This window comes from Thalassophryne amazonica, chromosome 19 (assembly GCF_902500255.1).
Source record: "Thalassophryne amazonica chromosome 19, fThaAma1.1, whole genome shotgun sequence".
NCBI classification, from domain to species: Eukaryota; Metazoa; Chordata; class Actinopteri; order Batrachoidiformes; family Batrachoididae; genus Thalassophryne; species Thalassophryne amazonica.
The window spans coordinates 70876749-70891674 of NC_047121.1; positions in this window are offsets into that span (position 1 = coordinate 70876749).

Consider the following 14926-nt stretch of genomic DNA (forward strand, 5'->3'; position numbering starts at 1 on the left):
AATATCTCTAAAATCAGAAAGGTCTTGTCTCAGAGTGATGCTGAAAAACTAATTCATGCATTTATTTCCTCTAGGCTGGACTATTGTAATTCATTATTATCAGGTTGTCCTAAAAGTTCCCTGAAAAGCCTTCAGTTAATTCAAAATGCTGCAGCTAGAGTACTGACGGGGACTAGAAGGAGAGAGCATATCTCACCCATATTGGCCTCTCTTCATTGGCTTCCTGTTAATTCTAGAATAGAATTTAAAATTCTTCTTCTTACTTATAAGGTTTTGAATAATCAGGTCCCATCTTATCTTAGGGACCTCGTAGTACCATATCACCCCAATAGAGCGCTTCACTCTCAGACTGCAGGCTTACTTGTAGTTCCTAGGGTTTGTAAGAGTAGAATGGGAGGCAGAGCCTTCAGCTTTCAGGCTCCTCTCCTGTGGAACCAGCTCCCAATTCAGATCAGGGAGACAGACACCCTCTCTACTTTTAAGATTAGGCTTAAAACTTTCCTTTTTGCTAAAGCTTATAGTTAGGGCTGGATCAGGTGACCCTGAACCATCCCTTAGTTATGCTGCTATAGACGTAGACTGCTGGGGGGTTCCCATGATGCACTGAGTGTTTCTTTCTCTTTTTGCTCTGTATGCACCACTCTGTATTTAATCATTAGTGATTGATCTCTGCTCCCCTCCACAGCATGTCTTTTTCCTGGTTCTCTCCCTCAGCCCCAACCAGTCCCAGCAGAAGACTGCCCCTCCCTGAGCCTGGTTCTGCTGGACGTTTCTTCCTGTTAAAAGGGAGTTTTTCCTTCCCACTGTAGCCAAGTGCTTGCTCACAGGGAGTCGTTTTGACCTTTGGGGTTTTTACGTAATTATTGTATGGCTTTGCCTTACAATATAAAGCACCTTGGGGCAACTGTTTGTTGTGATTTGGCGCTATATAAATAAAATTGAATTGAATTGAATCTTTAAAATTGTCCTTAGGTGTGTGTATGTGTTTGTTTGTCTGTTTGTGGCCCTGCGACAGACTGGCTTCTGGGATAGGCTCCAGCCCCCCGCGACCCTTAATTGGACTAAGCGGTAGAAGATGGATGGATGGGTTATATGACATCATCACCTTGAGTCATCTACATCACTGCTACCTCCTGAAGGAAGTAATTGCGTTTTTGCTCGCTTTTGGTCCATTGTGTTTCTTGTTCATTCAGAGTACTTGGTCTTTGGGGTGTGTGTGTGTGTGTGTGTGTGTGTGTGTGTGTGTGTGTGTGTGTGTGTGTGTGTGTGTTTAACCACAGCTCAGTCAGCTGTGCAACATTTCACTTGTGAAAGGGATATCTTTAATTTTACTTGCCTGATTCTCACCAAACTTGGCATATGCATTAGACACAGTGACCTCAAGAATCCTACTGTCTTTAATGTCAAAGGTCAAGGTCACTGGATCACACTTTCCAAAATCGTATTTCCTAAATACCTGATTGTCACCAAACTTTATTATGCGAATACACTAATTTGACAAATGAGGATTCTTATGTATTTGAATGAGCTCTCACATGTTTATCATTGAATCTGCATAAATGAACTGTGACATTTTAATCATTCCATTAAGAATTTGTCAGGTGTATTTGTGTCAAATGGTGACTGGCCTGTTGCTCAGCAACAGTAACCACAACAACACAGAGTCCTGCCTCCTTTTTCTTCCTTGCATCCTTCATGGTTGCCCACAATGCCCAAATGCTTAGCAAACATAATGTTGACTAGATAAAAGTGTTGATCAGTCAACATCAAAGTTCACTGAGAAACGTTAAAGGCAGCTTTACTGTTGCTCAATTCTGTCTTGAGTGCAATGAAAATCTTTAATCAAAGACAATTAAAGCATTTGTTATCCATCAACCACTGACTGAATAAGCAGAGTTGGATTGGGAAATGCCCAAATCCTGAGGCGAGTGTGTATCAAACAGGAGGGGATGGGCAGTTGCCTTGCAACCATGCTGTCAGAAGTCTCACATTTGAGGATCACCCAGGCATCCTGCTAGTATATTAATAAAGTGGTAAAATGATCCACAATCTACATCTTGATCATCATTAAAACTAACTTTTTAATGGCTACCAATTCTTCAGAACCTTAATCATTCAAGTTTTGATATCAGCTGAATTCTTTTGAACTATTCCTGTCAAAGTGTTGTGTGGGCCGCTGAAGAGGAGGTACTGCTGGCCCACCACCACCAGAGGGCGCCCTGCCTGGAGTGCGGGCTCCAGGCACCAGAGGGCGCTGCCGCCGACGAGAGCAGCCAGGGTGACAGCTGTCACCCATTACTGGACACAGCTGACTGCACTCAGCACGGAGGTATATCAGCAGGACAGCGTCTCCACCTCAGTGCCGAGATATCGCCTTGAGTTTAAGGTAATCACCTCTGCAGCATATTCTGTGTTTTTGACAATACTTGATAAACCTTTCAGGACAGCGGACTATTGGAGACCAAGTGTTTGGATAAGTACTCCCCTTTCCTGCTTCAGTGTAACAAGAGGTGGAGGCGGCTTCGCCCCTCTCCATCTACTGGGTGCGGTCGCATCCCTACCTGTGTGTTTGTGCTCTTTTCCGCCAGCAGTACCGGATCCGACGAGCGAAGGCAGTGGCCACCTGGGAATTCGGGACTTGGCGGTTCCAGTACTTCTGGGTTTCGGTGGCAGAGGAGATCTGGGTGGTTCCGGTTCGACTAGGACGGACGTCTCCTACCTTCGGGCCTGCCCACACGACACCAGCAGATTTCGGCTTACACCTCCAAATTGTTAATTGTTGTATTAGTTGTGCTCATCTCACAACAGTAAAACTTGTTCTTTACCTTTCTCCATTGTCCGTTCATTGCGCCCCCTGTTGTGGGTCCGTGTACCTACACTTTCACAACACAAAGGAAGGCTGGATTTTCTTCCGTCTGCTTAATTATGACAAATGTAGCCATGTATTTAAGTCCTGTCAGATCTGAATGCTGTAGGTACAAGGGATCACCAGCTGACCCATTGATCACCAGTAAGCATCATGTATTTTGTCACCATCTGCAACATTCTTCCACTCAAGAGCTCAACTCAGTCCATTTCTGCACATAAAATAATGGAAAAAAGGCACAGTGCCTGATAAAATCTCTTTGACACAGCCAGCCAAGATCCACCAGACAAAAACAAGCCATTACAATTAGTCAAAAGAGATCAAAGACATATCTAGAAGGAACACAGAGTGTCTGAATGTAGCACCGGCATTCATCCGCACCCGGACGGCAAGAATAAGCATTAGATATTGATAGTGCAGGAGGTCCAAGTAAAGCTTCGCTTCACTCAGAGGGTGGGTGAGAAAGGCAGAAAAAATTTCAGAAAGAGAAGATGATGAAGTCTGATTTGATAAGGTGTAGGGGAAATGGAGGGAAAAAAAGCAAGGTGTTGGATGGTTAGTGAGCCGTGCTGTGATAGAAGGTAGGCAAGAAAGAGAAGAGGGGAAAACAAAAAGTCTATGTATCCCCCGGTGAGACAAATTGGCAAGGACTTCAGAGTGAGTCCACATCTTCATCTCAAACCCTGTGGAGTAATGGATACACAACACATTTCACCGTTTGCCGACATAAAACCCAAATACTATCAGCTTCAAAAACAGCCATCTCCCCTGGAGCATATGAGCAGGGATTTGCTCCTCGGGGTTTGTGGAATTGGTCCGAGAATCGATCCGCAAAAGTATTTCAAAGGCTTTCAGAAACTATAGGCTCCCTGATTTTAACCAGAAGACTCCAACACAAACAACCCTGCAGACACCTGTGGCTGTGAGGTTCCAAAAGGATTAGAGACAATTCTGCGCTCATAACAGCTCGCTGAAAACGGCAGTGAATCGGTCGAGTCCAGTATGTCCACCACAGAGAGGAGCCAAAGGAAGAACAAACATGTAGAAGAAAGGGAGAGATGGGGTGGGGTCCACCCCCACACAGACACTAAGGGCCCTATCTTGCTGATCAAGAGTGCAGGGTTGAAAGCGCATAGCGCAGATGCATTTTGGTGTGTGTCCAACTACATATGATGTAAGGTGTGGTGTAGAGAGAGGTTGTGTTTAGTCAATTAAAGCTCAACCATATAGGACTTAAGCCCCTTTCACACCCGGCTTGCGTAGAGTTGCATTGTACTACATATCTACTACACAGGAATAACTGCTTACGGTACGCACAGGGAGAGAGAGAAAGAGAGAAAACCTTGCACAAAGGGGGAGAAGCTGGGTCGCTGGCGATCGGTCTGTGAGCAGGAGTTAATTGACTTTATTTAATTTGCCACAATCGTGAGAGAACTTGAGGAGCTGAAAGTAAAGCGGAGCTGCTGGTCGCACGTGATCCGTCTGTGAGGACTGGACATGTCCTTTGAATGTGGAAGATTGGCCAGCCCACCTCTTCTTCTTTTTATGTGGTTATGAAGCTTCACTGCCAGCAAAGTCCAGCGGGATGGATAAAATCTAGCAATCCAGGTTTGTACTGATAAAAAAACCTAAAAGGATTTTTTTTTGCCCTGGTATAGAGTTGTGTAGAATTGCGGAGGCTTGGTGCACAGTAGTGGAGTGTTGTGTAGACTTGCTTAAAAACTGCACCCAGCGCTCTGCATGTGCCTCGTTTACCCCTCCACATACTGCTGCGAAGGGGAGCAAAAACTCAGCGGAGAGCTGCATAGCTCAGCATAGTCGGTATGCCGCATTACGCAACTCTACGGTGGCCCGGGGTGAAAGGGGCTTTAGTGTCCTCCAGTGGTAAGGCTGCAGACTGCATGATGCAATCGCTGGTATTTATTTTGTTTCCCTTCATGTTGTTGTTTTAGTGATGAGGATTCATGCTCCGATGCCTTCTGTTGCAATAAGCAACAAGTCTGATCTTCTATAATAAAACAATGAGGGTTCCCAAACTTTTTAGCCTGTACTAGCAACCAGTAGACAGTGTCTAAGAGAGCAAACACTTATTACAACACGTGTTAAGTTAATTGGCCTCCAAAGCTCCCTGAGGTGAAACAGTGAAGGAGTAAAGTCAAATTTCAACTTTTGAATTTTGATGGTAGTCTGCTTTGCTGTGTAGATGCATCATGAACCTGCACGTGTACCTGAAAATTGCACAGTATAAATATCAGGAAAAGCTGCTTGATTTTTAGACCAGGTTTGTGGTTCTCTATGGTGTAATCACTTCCTGCTGCCTTATGATAGTTATCCACCAAAGATAGAACAGCATTTGTGATCTTCACAAAATGAGTTTACTAGTGAGGGATGAAGCAAATGCAATTTTTTTCTGAACCCCTGACGTTTTTCCACTTTGGGGGGAACAAAAAAAGAAACTGAAAAAGGTCATTGGTTACTTGTTTCTCCTGTAGATTTTTCATTCAGTGCAAATAGCAGTGCATTCTTTACAGTGAAGGCTAATGGTGTCCTGACCTGCAGGGGAGGAATGCCAACTCTGACCACAGCTGCACACTAAGGCCAAGAGTCAGAGTGACCCCTGGTGTCAAAGGTCACCCATGATGCGACCTGATCCCTCACAACCAGCGGACACAAAGTCGTGGCCCTTGGCAACCATCCACTTAACGGGATTCGACGCAAATGGTAATGAGAAATGGTCAGAGAGAAGTCGACGAGTAACAAACAAGGTTCTTGGACAGAAAGTAAAATAGTGCAACACAAAGATATGATGTAGGAATTAAAGACACCACCATACTTGATCATACGAGGGCTGTCAATAAAGTAACGGTCCTTTTTATTTTTTTCAAAAACTATATGGATTTCATTCATATGTTTTTACGTCAGACATGCTTGAACCCTCGTGCGCATGCGTGAGTTTTTCCACGCCTGTCGGTGACGTCATTCGCCTGTGAGCACTCCTTGTGGGAGGAGTCGTCCAGCCCCTCGTCGGAATTCCTTTGTCTGAGAAGTTGCTGAGAGACTGGCGCTTTGTTTGATCAAAATTTTTTCTAAACCTGTGAGACACATCGAAGTGGACACGGTTCGAAAAATTAAGATGGTTTTCTGTGAAAATTTTAACGGCTGATGAGAGATTTTGAGGTGATACTGTCGCTTTAAGGACTTCCCACGGTGCGAGACGTCGTGCAGCGCTCTCAGGCGGCGTCATCAGCCTGTTTCAAGCTGAAAACCTCCACATTTCAGGCTCTATTGATCCAGGACGTCGTGAGAGAACAGAGAAGTTTCAGAAGAAGTCGGTTTCAGCATTTTATCCGGATATTCCACTGTTAAAGGAGATTTTTTTAATGAAAGACGTGCGGGCGGATTGCAGCGTCCGCGACGCTCCGCCACAGGAAAAACACCTCTGTTGGAAGCCTTAAAGACAAGTTGGAACATGTCCAGCTGTTAAACAATTTCTCATATACTCACTCCACTGAAAGCCATCAAAAGCCGCCTGGATTTTACAAATGGTTATCAACACGGAGGTGTTTTTCCCGTGCCGCCGCACCGCGCCGGCTGCGTCCCGACACGCGGACTCGTCCGCACGTCTTTCATTAAAAAAATCTCCTTTAACAGTGGAATATCTGGATAAAATGCTGAAACCGACTTCTTCTGAAAGTTCTCTGTTCTCTCATGTCTCGCATGTCTGATGTAAAAACATATGAATGAAATCCATATAGTTTTTGAAAAAAAATAAAAAGGACCTATACTTTATTGACAGACCTCATATGTACTCTGTTAAAGACCATAAAAAAATATGCATTCAGCACTCATAGGTGTTTTTTTCTTGAGAGGGCACCTTAAAGCCTGACTTGTATTTTGGCACATTTTTAATTCAAATGTGACATACTTTAATTTTAATATCCACAACTGTGGGCAGCATCAAGGCGCAACTGTGCAAATACTGCATAGTTCAAGAGAAGAAGAAGAAAATATTTTCCTGGCCTATGAATAGACTAGAAGCACTCAGAGAGTGCAAACCGTCGCCAAGGCCATGGGGTCACTGACACCATAACATCTACACGCCGTGGAATCATTGAACCCAAAAAAGTCTAACAATGATGTTTGCTCAGTAGTAAAAAGGTTTCATCTGCTGTGACTGGATAGCATGTATCCTTAGCGCTTGGCATCACAGTTTATTGTAACTTGCACCTTTCCCAGAAGCTACTGTCATCTGAGCACTGATATTGATATTGCATGTGCTTATAGACAAAAACAAATAAGAGACAAAATTCAGTTTATTATTCAACTAAACTGCAAATATATGAATTTTTTAACATTTATGAAACACTTCTCTAAACAAGGCCATAGGTCCTTGGCACAGTGATCTATTTCTTTTTGTTTCTTTCTCTAAAATTGTATATAATAATCATTAGATTATTAATATATAAACAAAAATAAATGTAAGAAATATTACAATTTGAAAACAAATGCACCCGAACGTGATGACAGCTGCAACTGCTTAATGCTAACTTTTAACATTGAAAATGCCGTAGACATGCTAACGCGTGAGCATCGGGATCCAGATCGTGATCTGGATCACCACTAAAATTTAATCACTTGTTCCTTTTGTCATTTCCAACCACTCCACAAAATTTCATCAAAATCCGTTCAAAACGTTTTGAGTTATCCTGCAGACAGACAGACAGACAGACAGACAGACAGACGCGACCGAAAACATAACCTCCTTGGTGGAGGTAAAAATTACAAGAACAAACCCAAAACTGAATTTGTTGACATTGGAATCTCAAGTAGTTTGGCTTGCCAATATGCAAACCTGGGTTCAAATACCATTCATGTTACCTATCCTTGGACAAGACACTTAATCTACATTCTAATCCAATTACATTTGTTCCACAAATCTGATTTGTTAATCGTGTGAGATTTCCAATGATAAAATATCAATTTGACAGTGGCAAAATATTCAACCATTTCACATTTGATGTATTGCTACACAGATGTCAATAATGGCACTGGAGCGACGATGCTGTTGCTACGGTAAGCTTCACCGACCAAATTACTTACAGAAGGATAAACTGTGCAAACAATGGAATTGGATTAGAATGGGAATAATTCCCTTGTGTCTGATTTGTGGAAGTTAATGCTGGATTACGGTCGCAAATAGTCATTTTACCGGCTCCACTAACACGCGGCTGGTAAAACTCAATTTGCGACCATAAAATCCAGCATTAATGTTTGCAAATCAAACACAACAGTGTTATTCCCTAATTGTTTATTGTTGGGGGAGGTGATGGTGGTTAAGGTGTTGGGCTTGAGACCAGAAGATAATGGGTTCAAATCCCCACCTGACTGGAAAATCACTCAGGGCCCTTGGGCAAAGCCTTTAATACCCTCTTGCTCCCGGTGTGTAGTGAGCGCCTTGTATGGCAGCACCCTGACATCAGGGTGAATGTGAGGCATAATTGTAAAGCGCTTTGAACGTCTGATGCAGATGGAAAAGTGCTATATAAATGCAGTCTATTTACTATTTGTTTCCATCCATCCAGCTGTAAATGGGTACTGGGTTTGACTGGGGAAGTGACCTGTGTGTGACTGGCATCCTGCCGATGGAGTCGTATGCTCTCATCCGCTGATGCTACAGAATCTGGAGATAAACTGCAGGCCTCGGCACCTATATAGGATGTCACCATGCAAGTTTTTCTTCATATTTCAATGCTAGTCTGCGCCCTGGTGGCAAAATGTGAACTCACTTGTGAACCACATTTTGCACTGTCTCAACATGTAATTGAAGACGAAGCAAATTAAATGAAAATTATCAGCAAATAGCAAGCTTTTTTAGCAAAAACAGTTACAGACATCAGTATATGTGTGAATATAATATGACATTAAAACATTCTGCACAAGAACAGTTTATGATCCTCAATTAGAAATGCAGTGTATTATCGACAACAATTTTCACTTCTTCAATTTGTAATGATTGAATTTTTATTCTAGACGAAGTCAGGAAATAACTCCATTGATGACAAACACACGCAGCCAACTAAACAGATAATGAGCACTTTTGATAATCTTTAGGTCATTTGGAGTGTGTGTGAAAAATTTTAATTGCAACCCCTGGACACAGATGCAAATAAACCAATTTTTAGTGTGCTCATCATTATCTGTGGATGATGCTCTTTGTGTTTAAGCCACAGGAAGTGACAGCATTTCTTCTGAATCAATCATGAAACATGTAAAATCTTTTAGTACCAGGCGACCCATAAATTTGACTTTGCAAAATGTCAAACCTTTGGGGTGTAAAAGCCCATAAATGCAAAATCACTTCCACAATGAATAACAGACAGAGCAACACAGGCAGAGTGTTAGCATTGGTCTTTGTCACACTTCATTAACAAACAACATATTTAATCCAACAGATGACAAGACTTCATCAGTGAAATCACTTGGTGGAATAGAATATTTACAGAGGAATCTTTCAAATGATGAAACAAGTACCACATTTAGCACAAATACTCCTTACACATTAGTGTTTTGAAAAGGAACAACAAAAAAAAGGGATTGGCCACTTGAATTTTCAGTAGGCAGCCAGGTAGGGTTCAACTGAAGAATTATATAGAGGTGTCAAAAATAAAAGATGCTACAACCATATTGAAAATTATACCACATTTGTCTGATCACAAGGATTCCAAAAAGGTATAGTTTGGACTATCCTTGACTAAATGTTGTGGAGTTATGAGGTAAAAACAGCAAGAATGGTGACGGCCAATTTCAGTTTATACAGGGGTCAAAAGTTAAAATTGCTCCAATTTTGGTTCAAAAGTGGTACAAATTATTGGTTGAGCTAATAGGATTAATAAGTGGAATAGTTTAGACTGTGTTGAATGTTTGGTCTGCAAAGTAAAGGTCAAACAATGTCAATGTCATTGGATTCTGTGACATATGTTACCCTGTAATGTGGTAACTAAGCATGACACGTGGTGTAAACTATTCCTTTTTAGAACCCCATTAACGCAACCAACAATTTGCATCACTGTTTTATCACAATTGGAGCAACTTTAACTTTTGACCCCTGTACAAACTGAAATTGATGTTTGTCACCATTCATGCTGTTTTTACCCCATAACTCCTGAACATTCAGTCATAGATAGTCCAAACTATACCTTTTTGGAATCTTTGTCATCAGACAAATAATGTGGTATAGGATTCAATATTTTTTCAATTTATTTTCCTTTTATATAGCACCAAATCACAACAGTGTTGCCTCAAGGTGCTTCACACAGGTAAGGTCTAACCTTACCAACCCCCAAAGCAACAGTGGTAAGGAAAACTAGTAGTCCTGCACCCTGAGAACGTAAAGTCCCAGCCGGTACGTAAGGTTTAATTAGGTCAGCTAAGTAGAGAGGTGCCAGTCTGTGAACAATTCTATCGACTAGTAGCAGAACCTTAAAATCTGAGCTCACTGGAACAGGAAGCCAGTGAAGAGACGCCAAAATGGGTGTAATGTGGTCAAATGTTCTGCTTCGTGTCAAAAGTCTGGATGCAGCATTTTGAACCAATTGGAGAGCCCTAATGTTAGACTGCAGTAAACCAGAAAATAGAACATTGCAGTAGTCCAATCTAGAAGAGATGAACACATGGATCAGAGTCTCAGCATCAGCTATAGACAGGATGGGACGATTCTTCACTATATGATATTATATATAATATCATATAGCTCCTATCATATATTATATAATATGCTATATGATATTATATATAATATCATATAGCTCCTATCATATTATAGTTATATAATATGATAGGAGCAGGTTTAAATTTTGGCAGCCTATTAAAAATTCAAGTGATCATTTGTTGTTGTGTTTATATATATTTATATATATATGTGTGTATATATATATGTGTGTGTGTGTGCTCCACTCAGATTGTAATAGCCAATCACAGATTAGACTTTCTGTCCATCATTTACCTGTACTTTGACATGCTTGGAGCCAGAAAGTTATGTTGGATCCAAAAACGCTGGGACCAAAAGTTATACTGGATCGGTTTCCACTAACCAATAGCGTTACAGCTTACTGCCAACAGTTAGCCAATCAGATCGCAGCATACGAAGGTCAGGAACTTGCTGACAGACGCTGGTTGAAAAAATGGCAACAAACATGTCAACAACAGCAGAAAATCGTCTGCCAGTGAGGTTTGCTGAGTTCACAGAGGAAGAACTGGTGGAAATATTGAACTCCAAGGATGCCAAAAACACTAAAACAGACAAGCACGCTATTGACATTTTACAAGCATTCATATGCTGTTCACAACAAAATAAATTGATCTAATTTACTTGACTCTTTGTAGTTTGCTTAATTTGGGAGGGGGGTGGAGAACATAACAATTGATGGATGGCATCCATTATTTGTATTATGTATGTGTGTGTGTGTGTGTGTATATATATATATATATATATATATATATATATTTTTTTTTTTTTTTTTTTTTTTTTTTTTTCCCCAAGGAGTAATGTCAAAGAAGTATATGTGCCAATGTGGTGCTTGTTTCCAGAAATGAATGATTTTTACAGTTATCTGCTCCACTATCTTGACCCTTTCTGGAATCAGTTTGACACCCATGTTGTAATGTGGGAAAAAAAGCAACTCATTTGTTCTTGTCATTTTTCCTCCACTGGATTTTAAGGGAAGCTGAATATGGAATGCTGTCTCATGTATACGTCACAGCAGTGAGTAACTCCCTGCCTTCTCACAAAAACACCACTGCCTCCGTTTAGCACTGTTATCACACTGTTAAGCCCACTGAATAATGAGCCATGGGTGTGTCAGTGATTATTTGAAGAATGATCCACGTTTTAATCAATTACGTATCCGCTATAAAGAAGCCTCTGTGCCCTTAAGTCCACATCAAGCCACATATGATCCATGTAACGCAATGTTGGTACATGTTCCGGCATGTGTTTGGTCCAAACCTCCAGCCCTCCCACACTTGGTCCCTTTTTTAAAGTGTGAGTTTGCAATTCACAGCATCCATTCAAAATGTCACGGCCGGTGTGCACCGTGCGTCAGGCTGTTGTTCAGCTGTGTTCCAGAATCATTAAATGCACCAGACCAGCTAGAACTGAACCACAGGTTCCTGGACAGTCACCTCAGCACTTCCTCTCACTGGCTTTATTTCAACCGTGACATTTTGATCCCGTGATCCAGCTTTTAACTTTGTGTTCATCCGTTATCGACTGCAAAATCGCTCTTTTGTGTGTCTGCGTTCTGCGTTCCTGGACAGTCGCCTCTGAGCTCCTTCTCGCTGGCTTCATTTCTTCCGTTGCTTTTAACACACATTTGACACTGTGATCCAACTTTTAATTTTGTGTTTGTCCGTTACTGACTGCAAAATCACTCTTTTGAGCTGGCATTTTGCGTAAATGTTCTCCTTGAGTACGAGTCACTGCGTCAGTGCACACAGAGCATGCTTCATCTGATCCATTAACAAGATGTTAAATCTATCATAAACATACTTTTACAACAACTTATAAAGAAGGAATGAACATGCAACTGTCTTACCAAGCTATTACAATAAAAAATAGTTACCTTTTTAAGCTGTTCCAAAATACATTCTGCACTTCATGGAGCAGGAAAGAAAGGGACAAAACAGTCCTCTGTGATTCCAGAAACAATTTAGAGGTGTTTTCAACATCCAAGCTCTGACAGAAAATGATTAATCCGCTACAAAATAATGACTTTATATACAGCGCACAAATCTGGTGGAATTGTGCGCAAGAGGGCTGAGCCTGTCCAAAATAGCCTCTCTGATCCTCATAACTGCCAGGTCCTCCGATAATGGGCTTTTAGCAGCCTCGTCCTCACCACACACATGCCTCTAAAATCCTTGTTTGTCCTTGTAGTACCTCGTACACAAACTGCACCACACTGTTTTTGCTGAATTTTGAACTTCTTGAAAGTAGCTCAGAGATGAGCCTCGTTAGCCGAATATTCTGCCTCTCAGAGCCACTGTTCTCCCACGATTGTTGAATACCTCCTCTCATACAAAAAAAAAAGACATGCTGCATGGCTCATTATACAATGTTCATTATTTGGTGGGACCAGGGCTTTATTGGAATGAGTTACAACTCTGAGCACCCCAGCTGGTTTCCCCAGAAGCTCTTGCCTGGCAATGAGACAAAGACTGATCTTTTTGGCGTGAATGCCAGGCATCATGTTTGGAGGACCCCAGGCACCATCCCTACAGTGAAGCATGGTGGTGGCAGCATCATGCTGTGGGGATGTTTGTCAGCAGCAGGAACTGGGAGACTAGTCAGGATTGAGGGAAAGATGAATGCAGCAATGTACAGAGACATCCTGGATGAAAACCTGCTCCAGAGCGCTCTTGACCTCAGACTGGGGCGACGGTTCATCTGTCAGTAGGACAATGACCCTAAACACACAGTCAAGATATCAAAGGAGTGGCTTCAGGACAACTCTGTGAATGTCCTTGAGTGGCCCAGCCAGAGTCCAGACCTGAATCCGACTGAACATCTCTGGAGAGATCTGAAAATGTCTGTGCACCGACGCTCCACATCCAACCTGATGGAGCTTGAGAGGTGCTGCAAAGAGGAATGGGCAAAACTGCCCAAAGATAGGTGCACCAAGCTTGTGGCATCATATTCAAGAAGACTTGAGGCTATAAATGCTGCCAAAGGTGTATCAACAAAGTATTGAGCAAAGGGTGTGAATACTTATGTATGTGTGATTTCTTAATTTTTAAATAAATTTGGAAAAATTTAAAAAAAAAAAAAAAACACTTTTCATGTTTGGGTGTTGGGAATCGAATTTTGACGGGAACAATTATTTTAGTCCAGTTTGAAATAAGGCTCTAACACAACAAAACTTTCCAGATGCACAGACAATGAATATGGCAAAAGCACACAATAGAAAGAATAACAATAACTTAAATATTACAAGTTCCAGGTCCAGAACTTTTTTTTATTTGTTCTTACCAATTTTCATCTTTTCATAATAATTAGTATACCATTTAAAAATCCAAATTTTATATGGATCTTTAAATTGCAGCAATAATAGTAGCAGTAGCAGCTATAAATGTTGAGAGAATGTGGAGAATGAAAACCACAACAATATCAGTAGTAAAAGGTGTTCTTGGGTAAGAAAGTCATGAAAACATATACCACCAGAATTCCTGATAACATCAAGATACAAGACCTCTCTGGAAGATCGGAACAACTTGCATATTAAGGAGGACCCCAGTGACTCAGTCATGCTCTCACGGTAACCCTAAGTCCAAAGAACTGACTCTGCTCCATGACTGAACCAAGTCAGACATTGAGGAAAATAGTAATAATATCAACCAGCTGAACAGATGTTTGTGAGATTACTCAACTTAGGAAAACACACCATCTCACAAATGTTTCCAAGTTGCGTAAATGCAGTCTATGCAGCTTGATTGGCTTGAGTTTAAGGTTTCTCTTTTCTTACAGTGCAATTACAGTGATGAATCAGGACAAAATAAAATCTGTTCGGGGCTACTGCCACTTTGAGGATCATATATGTGTGTCACCATCAGAGTTGTGCAGGTCTAGAATACACGTGTAAATTGCAGAAGTCTGTAACAAAAGTTGGCTTGTGTCTCCCAAACCTCTTGTTGTATTACTATGCATTTGGTCTGAGGTGTTTATCACATTGGGCACTACCCCCAGATAGAGCATCACCTTGGTACGCTAGAGAACAATCTCTGTGTACTTCCTTCCCCCCATGTCTAGGCCCTGCTACTAGCCTATAAAATTGTTCACAGTCTGGCACCTCCCTACCTGGCTGACCTAATTAAACTCTACGTACCGACCCAGGCTTTGCATTCATCCCTAGAGTCCCTAGAGTGAGTAAAAAGTCTGCGGGTCACAGAGCTTTTTCTTATCGTGCCCCTGTTCTGTGGAATGATCTCCCTGTGTCAATAAAAGTCAGATTTTGTAGAGACTTTCAAGTCCAGTCCTAAGACGCACTTATTTTCCCTTTCGATACT